The 9419-nt window shown below is 38.8% G+C and overlaps 1 long non-coding RNA gene across 1 annotated transcript; it reads right to left on the reverse strand.

Annotated features, from left to right (window-relative positions):
* Positions 1-1957: 1957 nt before the first annotated feature.
* LOC111247523 (uncharacterized) lies at positions 1958-8529 on the reverse strand. The gene is made up of 4 exons (XR_002672146.2): positions 8476-8529; positions 6032-6458; positions 3131-3214; positions 1958-2226 (listed from the first exon to the last, which is right to left on the reverse strand). It is a non-coding gene; the product is annotated as an uncharacterized LOC111247523 (long non-coding RNA).
* Positions 8530-9419: the final 890 nt, after the last annotated feature.

The following is a 9419-nucleotide window of genomic DNA, read 5'->3' on the forward strand; positions in this document are numbered from 1 at the left end:
GCTCTGATGATTTTTTAAGCTCGACCTATTCCAAGTTGACGAGTGCTCTCAACGTTACAAAATTGACGATCACAAAGTTCAAGCTAAAGTTTCGCATTGGATTATGTTTGGTAGGATATGGAGGGTATCGCTTATGCAATCGTGTATTGAAAACAAGGACACAATAAGCTTTGAATAACAAAGCTCTGGAAGTGTGAACGATAACTTTATGCAAAAATCCAATTAGTTCCATTGTGGTAACCTGGTAAAAGAAATGGGCTCATTTGCCATAAATGTAGATCAGAAAGCTTTATCGTACATAACACTCATCAGCAACTAACAAACGGCAAACGGACTAACTAATTTAGACATGCTGATCTATTTGCCTATAGTATCATATTCAGAAAAGAGCATCTAAATTAGATTTTATTTAATTCATAGGACGATAATTGTGTTAGTTACAAATAAAAGTAAAAAAAAAAACAAATGTTCTGTATGCTGCTGTAATCGTTATAAACTTCTTCTATTTTGTTTTTAAGTAAATCTAATCAAACGCGCGCGTAAAACTTTATTTTCAAAACACCCCTGTTATCTTTTTGACAATGCGTTCATCAAAATGTTACTAAAATGTGTCTGATAGCGGCTTCCGGCTTTAATTTTTGGAACTATCCATAATTCAATTTTCAAGTACAAGTATTTACCTCTGAATAAGATAGGGAAAGTCCAAGAAGTCAATACAGATATTTAGCTATTCAGTGTACCCCTGCAAGTAATGCTTGACTGAAATTTTCCTCCTAATCATTTATGTAGGCCACTATTGCTCAACATGATAAACATTCGCTATATTTGAAAGTAAGGGCGAAGACCAGGGAGAGCTGTTAGAGACATGGAGCCCAGCTACAGCGTCCGACATCAGCAGATGTTATTTCAAGTGGGCGATTAATGGGTCACCAAATGTTTACTTTAACAGCAGGTCATCGAGGGCCCAAACCAATTCTGCTGCAGTAAGTGACAAAGAGCTCACATAGACATGTCGTTAGTGGGGAGTTGAGTGGTTTTGAGTTATGTTGTCATGACGCGGGACCTGGATGGTTCATCTCAGGTTGGTTTGCTTCTTCTATTTTTTAAAGATACTGCTTTTCGCTTATCGCTTTCTTTTGACATTACGCGGTAAAGTGTTCGACGATAACGTCTCGCGTCACCGTTGCTTATATTAATGATCAGTTGAAATCAGCTGTATTGTAATATGCTCAAACGATTTTTCCGTAATGAATGGTATGGTATTCTAAGTCGTCTGCTTCTAAAGGATTTAGTGAATAGCTATGTAATGGTTCCCTAATCGTTCAACTATTTTTTATTTTTTAGTCCCAGAAATGTAATAATTATAGGGAGATGATGTTACCACATCTAAGATCTATCTCCTCATACGCATCAAAGATAACAGGACCATTATGGTACGTCACAGCGAAGCCGATAGATAAATGATGAAAACACTTCGCTATGGCGAGGGCTTGATCGGATCTTTGTTGGACGTTTTTTTAACTCAATTCGGATATACGACACATCCAGTTTCGACAACTTAATGTGTAATGGCGCTGCAGATAATTCAAAACGCTTTTAACAAACCGCTGTGAGCACAAAAACAAAAAAAGTTATCGCACCCCCTTTGTTTTTTGAAATGTATACTAATTAGCTAAATTTTCATACGCAGCCAAGTAATAACATACGATACAATTATGTAAAAAACGAAGTAATAGAAATATGTATGTTGCGATGAAGTGATTTTTAGTAGCTCGACGATAAAGGAACGTACTGTTCTATACAAAGGCATTACAATCAACGCTGCGAACATTCAAAAATATCTGCGAAGAATTATCTTACATCTCAACTTTATTTTTTTTATATTTATATATTTTTTTATTTATTATATTATATTATATTTCTTTATTTCTAAGATATTTTAGATCATAGGGATGAATTCAAGTGTATATACTCGAACTGCACTGCACTGAGCAGGTCTTCAGAGTGTCTGTCGTATCCAGCAAGGGTCGTGGAATAAATTCTTGTTTTCGTCGTAGACGTATATTGACGATGTTACCCTCTTCTGTTATGGCAAGCACGAGCTGATTTCTAGAAATCGTAGAAGCAAGCGTCTGCCAGTGGAAATAGCGAGTGGGGATGAGAACGACCAATATCTCTATGGCAGTCAATCGTGTATTCAGCTGGGCTATATCTGTTCAAGGACAGCTGGTGAACGGAAACATACTGTGAGATGATTATCAAAAAGCCGAGCATGGGTCTAGTATTCCCCAAAGAGACGTGTTCAATTGCTGCGACAAACTACAAATAGGTAAATATAGCCGAAGAGTTGTTTCTGGGACGCCGTCTCTTGTTGGCGACCTGTTTATCAGTGATACCTTTCGAAGTTCATTTCTTACGAAGTGACCGATAAGACCCACTATGTTGCTATGAGCAAGTGTATCCGTATGAAGAAAAATCGATTTTTCCAAGCGCTTATGAAGAATATGGTTATCACAATGTGTTAGGCACAAATATCAAAGAAAGGCCAATGCATGTGCAAAGCCAGTCGTATTCATGTGACGGCAATAGGCCACAGTGAAGTATTAAGTATCAAGCATCGCAGAGGATGAGTTCTTCTCAGATAAAAACGGTCGGCTGGCATATGCGGATTTTGATACGCGCATATTATTTTTGCGCACTGTATATAAGAACCCTGGTGAGGCATATTGAAGACTAAGTTATTTAGCAAATGCTCCACAAAGGCATGCGACTACAGTTAGCCATAATATAAGTAAAAAGTATATGTCACAGTAAGTAAGAGCGTTATCTCTTTAGCCGACTTAATGTTATTAGTTTATATCAGCTTAGCATTTAGTTATTGTGTGTGTATTTTTTTTTTATGTAATATCACTGAGCGATGTGTGTATGTGCCACGCACAGAGTTCGAACACATCGAAACAACTGTCCAAGCTTATGAAACATTTTTTTTCGTCAAAATATCTATATAATATGATGAATCCCGAGCATAAAATAGAAAGTTTAGCCCAGCTATTGTTTTACTCAAGTAATAGCTGTTTCAGCCATGTTTCATCATACAAGAACCTACGTTCGTCTAAACAAAAGACCGTACCGTTGACCGGGCTTCTGCTTGAACTTGGAAACTGCGCTGCTCTCCATGATAACTATGAATGTTGGACTGTTCGCAGATCTGAACCTGAAAGACGGAGAAGGCGAATGTTTTGGAATAAGTTACAGGACGCTATTCTCTGAAAGTTGGCGGAAAGCATCAAAAGCTTCTTCTAAACACTTCTTTTGCCATGCGATCAGTGCCTCTAGCTATTTGAGCAAAAAAAAAGTTTCCCACACATCTGTTATTATAGTCTCTGCCAAGCTAGTCGACCTAAGTACAGTTAGTACCTATTACTTCTCAAAGGCACGTTAAGTTAATGCCTTGCCGAAAGAAATGTTTATCTGTTGGAATTAAATAACATTTAGTGGGACATTTTACGTATTTAGTATGATGATGGGAATGATTCTGATCTGTTATTGTTAGAGACAGCTTATAGAACAACGTCAACCGTTATTACTGCGACGATCGTTTAGAGTGGGCAAAAAATACAAGGCCTCGATTTAGTATGCAGTGTTATGGACATCACACGAAAAAGCTGCATACCCAATCCGGTCCTGTAATCGTCCAAGCTGACCCGTAAATGACTGTTTGCGAATGTAATTAATAAAAAATGACCAATCCTCTTTACTAATAGCAGAGCTCGGAAACGAATCCGGCAGAATTGACTATAGGCCGCCATGAAAGTTAGCAACGACAAAAAAGCTTACTGTAGTAAAAATTTAGCCGGTAAAAGGTGTGAACAGTTGAAAAATATAAGCACAGATTTTGATGCCCTACAGGCCAAAGTTCAATATGTCAGTAGTTTTTGAGGAAAAAAATCACACAGCGTTTTACAGACTAGCGTGCTTTTAGTTGTTATTGTATATGGCCCTATTTGATCCCACCTACGCAAGACTTAGCAAGTAATAAGTGTTCATATATATATATATATATGGCGCATGGTTCACACTATCACCAAGCGTATCTTGACTTTAAATCATCGAGTTTAAAAATTGAATTTTTCTCTGGATTGCATCATTGTAGTTACCTGCCATTATATCGGCGGCCGGGTTCAAATAATGAAAATATGTGACACGAATCTGAGAAGTGGTTTGTCGGTAACATCCAAACTGGCGCCGTACATCGCCCAGCAGTCTTTCCTCTGGAGGCACGTGAAAGAACTCTTGTCTTGTTCCGCCATTAAGAATCTATTTTCGAAATATAGATGCTCACAGCTTTGATGCTGTGTCAGCTCATAGATGTATTTGTATATTTTTCGCTAATTCAGATATGTGCTATACTATTTCAACTTTGTGTCGAACATAACACTTGTCTATACGTGTATGATAGTATATTATTTGAGTCATCATCGTAGTTGATGTTGATCTCGTTGTCCGGGATGAACGAGAAGAGAAATTAGCGAAGATGGTTGAGGGCTCAGTAAGGGTGACTCGTCTGCCTGTTGGCGCGTCGATCCTGCCTGTCTAAGTGACTGATCTCTTTCTTTTTGTTCCAATCAAGCAATACTCCTTGCTCGTCCGTAGCGGAGGGTCGCATAACGCTCGTGTTTGGTCTTCTTTGGGCTGCCGATCTTTTACTCAGTACCTAACGTCACTGGCTTATAGCTTACAGAAAGAATGGCCTTAACAAAAAAGGCTCCCTGCCCTGGTATTTAGGATCATGCGAATAGATACAGGTTGACACGCGAAGGGTATATCTAACTACTTTGCTACTAGAAGAGAATCTGCAGGAAAACCTATTCGTATATAGACAATACGAGAAACAGGGGGCTGAGAAGTAGAAAAAAGGACAGCGCGTATGAAATAGATCTTTAGACTTGTCGCGTCGTCACGGCCAAGCTCTTTACTCCTGGTCAAAACCGAAGCTTGAGACCGATCAGGCTTTCCACAAGTCACGAGACGCTTTCATCTCCGAACAAGTCAGCGAATCCCGCGCACGTTTGTGCTCACTGGACCGTCACAGGGCAGAGGGGAGAGAACGTTCAGCAGCAGAACGAAGGAGATTTGCCTTTTTTACGGGAGTTGAGATCACAGAGCTCCGTGTCCATAGTAATGTATAGGATGGAATTTTTCTTTTATCACACCAGTCTACCATGAAGGCTTGACTTTATCTGGCGAATACTGCCAATTTCAACTTATGCAGCCATCAATATTATTAAGGAGATCATCGGTAATCAGGGGACTATGGCTTGATGACAATTAAGCTAGCCAAAAAGGAATCAGGCCTATTTAACGTAGATAATCGTTTAACCTGAAGACCAAGTCGGCGTATTATGCCTGTTAAGTTAATCTAAGCTTATTAAATGATTTTTACTAAATAAATCACTTCAGAATTGGAGCCTGGAAACGGATTACTAGACACTATTAGCTAGGTTAGAAAATATAATTTAATATGGGAAGAGAGCGACGTCGGCAGCTAATTCCGAATCCATTGGACTGAATAGATACTATCAGATAAAAGGCTGCGGTGTCAAAACTCAAAGAAAATTTAGGAAACACTCTGTTAAACATAGGTAAGGGCTCATGCACAGCATAAATACTCTTGAACAGGTACTGTACAGCCAAGGGTCTACAGTGAGGTGCCGAAAATTTGCTACGCCCTTGTGAGGTCACAGTTCTATCCGACTAGTTCCAAAGGTGCCCTTAACAACATCTAAAAAGAATGGTGGCTGGAAAATACTAGTTTTCGCTAAGTCAGTTCGCTTTTTCCTAGTGGCGGCAATGAGATGACTGGCAATATGCACGCGGTGGTGCACTGACGAGTGGATGGGTGGGAAACCGGAGTTGATATAAAGCTGGGATGGAAAAGTGAGTTTGAGACTTGGAGCGTCTGGGTAAGATTTGCGGGTGATTGACCCACCCAATAAATGGTGCCTAAAGCGCGACATTTACACGTACTTACGAGAAACGATCCAAGTGTGCTTTTACTCGCGTGTGCGGGAAACAAGCACATACGACGAATTCGAAGAACGACTCTACAGCAGTTTTTTTCCAAAGAAAGACGGATCGCCTGATCGGTTCCTTTGCGGCTATAGGAGGAACGGGAAGACGTTGTGTGTACCAAACGAGCTTAGCTGGATAAGCTGGAGATCAAGCCCGAATTCCGCTTGTTCCTGGTTAACGTATGGGCAACTGTAGAATAGGCTACTTCGACTAAATTCTTTTCAGCGACAAAAGTCTGTTCCTAAGCCGATGTAGTTCGAGTAGTCTGAGATTATATGCCGGAAGAGCCTGACACCCGCTTCCGGAAACTCAACCAGCAACGAGGGAAGGCTGGTTGCTGTCAGGAAGGCTGGTTGCTGTCAGGAAGGCCTGCTAACGCCGAGGGTCTGCAAGTAGAAATTACGCTTGTCAAGGCAACGCAAACTAAAATGCTAAACTCCGATTTTGTCTGCTAAATATTCCTAAACAGCTTTGCAAATAATTCCTTTATAGCAATCGTGCAACAAGCAACATTGGTAAGTAACGATGTCCTTCAAATCAGCTTCGCACAAAAATCTAGCGGAATCAAATTTGAGCGGGAATGGATCATATATTCAATAATTCAAAACGACCAAGAGGTGCAAAAAAAGGCGCAAAAGATCTCAAAAAGACTAATCGTTAGACCTCGATATAGACAATTCGCTGAGCAATAAGCACTCTCCTTTAGAAAACAGTCGTTATCTGAGATGGCTTTTATAATATTTCGATACATTTTCGCAGCGCCTTAAATCTAATGCTTATAGAGGACCTATTGCTCTTCTTCATGACGATCTGTTTTCGATTTTTAGGAAGCCGCATTGAAACCGGTAACAAGGCAGATTATCAATTCTAAACAAAAAAGAAAAATTATAATCTCGGTAGGAACCCGTATCGCACGAAGAGATTAAATAATAGTTAATCCTTGTTTCAACTGCAAAAATAACACGTAGTTTTTTTGTCATGATGAAGCGTGGTTTTCATCTAGCGAGCACTGACTGAGCATCCTTCTCATACCAAAAAAGAAAAGCCAATACATGAACGTGTTCCGTAATAAACGATCCCACAAAGTTTGTTCCCATTTACGCGGGATATACTGTATACGGGGTAATCCAATATCGATGTATCATCTCCACTCAAGTGTCACACACATACAATCAGGTTTCAACAACAAGATAGTGTTAACAAGTAAAGCTCCTTTTATTATGGAGTTCATAGACGTAGAGATTATCGACCTTCTTTTTAACAACCGTTACTCAAAGGCTCAATAGCACGGTGGTAAACACGCTGAAGTTTTAATTCAAAGTGTCCTATTTTGTTAAAGTTATTACTATACGTACAGAAAAATAGCATTTCTAGGGAAAAATACCATATATTGTAATTATATATGGATTATATGTCTTACTATATACTATATTTGTTATTAATATAGTATATAAGAAGACATATAATCCATGAAACCAAATTGTTAAACTGTTGTTGTACTAAAAACTTTACCATGAGCAGAAAAAGGAGTTCAAGATAAATTAATTAATTTGTTTAGTATGTATGAATCTTATTAAAGTTCTGGGCGCAAATAATTACCACGGTTCGTCTTGCGAAGCGAATTGTTAATTCAGGAGCTATTGAGAAATATGAACATTTTCTCTTCGTGCCGCGTAAAATTGCGCGTAAGGTACTATCTAGTGAGCCTGCGTAAAGACTTCAATTTGTGGGCCTAAAAAGGTCAGTAGGCAGGGCAGCTCAGCCCTGTGGGCAATGTAAAGCCTTGTGATTTATAAGGCATCATTTTAAAAAGAATTATTATCGAAGAGCAGCTGCAACGGTGTCCTAGTTTTGTATAAAAAATAATTTTCTCAAGTAAATCGCAAGCAAAACTATCACATATAAGCATACCAGAACCCTCATTCTATATACGAACAAGTATTATGATCCAAATAACCATATGGTATGGATGGAGGAACAAATGTCATAGGGCACTTTTCCTATTTAACTGTTGATTACTCTCGTTCTATATGCATGGTAAACTTCCGGCAGTCAAAATTGGGTATTATTAACTCTGATAGTATCTAGTTGTAACCAAACATTGCCAATCGCCACCACGCATCGAATCGCTGAATTTATCGAAGGAAAAGTTAGGTAAACACTCCATTTTTCATTGGACCCCTAGGCCACAGCACCCTCGTTCCTGCCGCAGAACCTGTTCAGTAAGTTTTTTTGAAAAGTCTTTAGGCATAAGCCTTCTGTGTATCCGGCACGAAGGTTTGGCAACACGCTTGATTCACATAAATATGCTATCGAGTTCTACATGTTTTCATTCGGTGCTTACAAAGGAATCCTAAATAATTGCCTGACTGACCTAACATTTAAATCATGGCTCAAGCTTACCATGTGGTCCTGTTTTAGGTGCACGTTTTGCAAAGCGGCGCCATTTATCGCAATCCAAGACTGACACATCGGTAGTGGATAGCTCTATATATATACATACATACATATATATATATATATATATATATATTGAAGCTATATTATAAAGAGACTTTGTAATATATGGTTTTTTGATGTGTAGGGTACAGCTTGAACCAATCGTGTCCGATCAATAACGAAGCTATAGTCGCCACGTTATAGCTTAATAGCAGCCCTGTGGCACGGACGAATAGTACGCCGTCTTTTAAAAGCTATCGAATGCATAAACGGAGCGGGATGTTTCGGGTTTGACACGCTACCATGCTAAAAAAAAAGTATATGTATATATTTATATTTTTGCAATAGTCCTAACCTATAGAAGAAGGTACAAGTACACTATTACAAGATGAAATTAATATTATGTAATTATGCTGGTATTTCTAATTTTATTTACTTTCTTCTAACTATTGATTCATTTTTAGTGGCATAAGACTGAATGAGCTCAATTCGAATATAAGGGTCGACAACTTGAATTTAAGGAGATAACTTTTCCAAGCTGTTTCCGTGAATCAACAGATGGCGCCACTACCTACGAAGTCCCTGTAAACATGTCGAACCAATATGTTACTCAATCGACTTTTTGTATACACACACCTTTAAATTTATATATTTTTACTGCCATAGGAAGTACCACAGTGGTCACGGTAGTAGCGGATTCTCCAGAGAAATAACTGTAACATATTTTAGCGGACGAATGAAAACGGCAAAGGTAGCCGATGCTATTGGATTTGAGCCACTTGTGAAGATCATATTTTCAGGTATTCATTCATAAAGCTTGAACAACAAAGGTTAACAAGCCAATGAGTTAATGTATTACAAGATCTTATATAGTTATGGTATAGTGTACGTGAGGACCTTTCTGAAAG

Source organism: Varroa destructor, unplaced genomic scaffold (assembly GCF_002443255.2).
Source record: "Varroa destructor unplaced genomic scaffold, Vdes_3.0 BEIS01000003.1, whole genome shotgun sequence".
Taxonomy (NCBI): Eukaryota; Metazoa; Arthropoda; class Arachnida; order Mesostigmata; family Varroidae; genus Varroa; species Varroa destructor.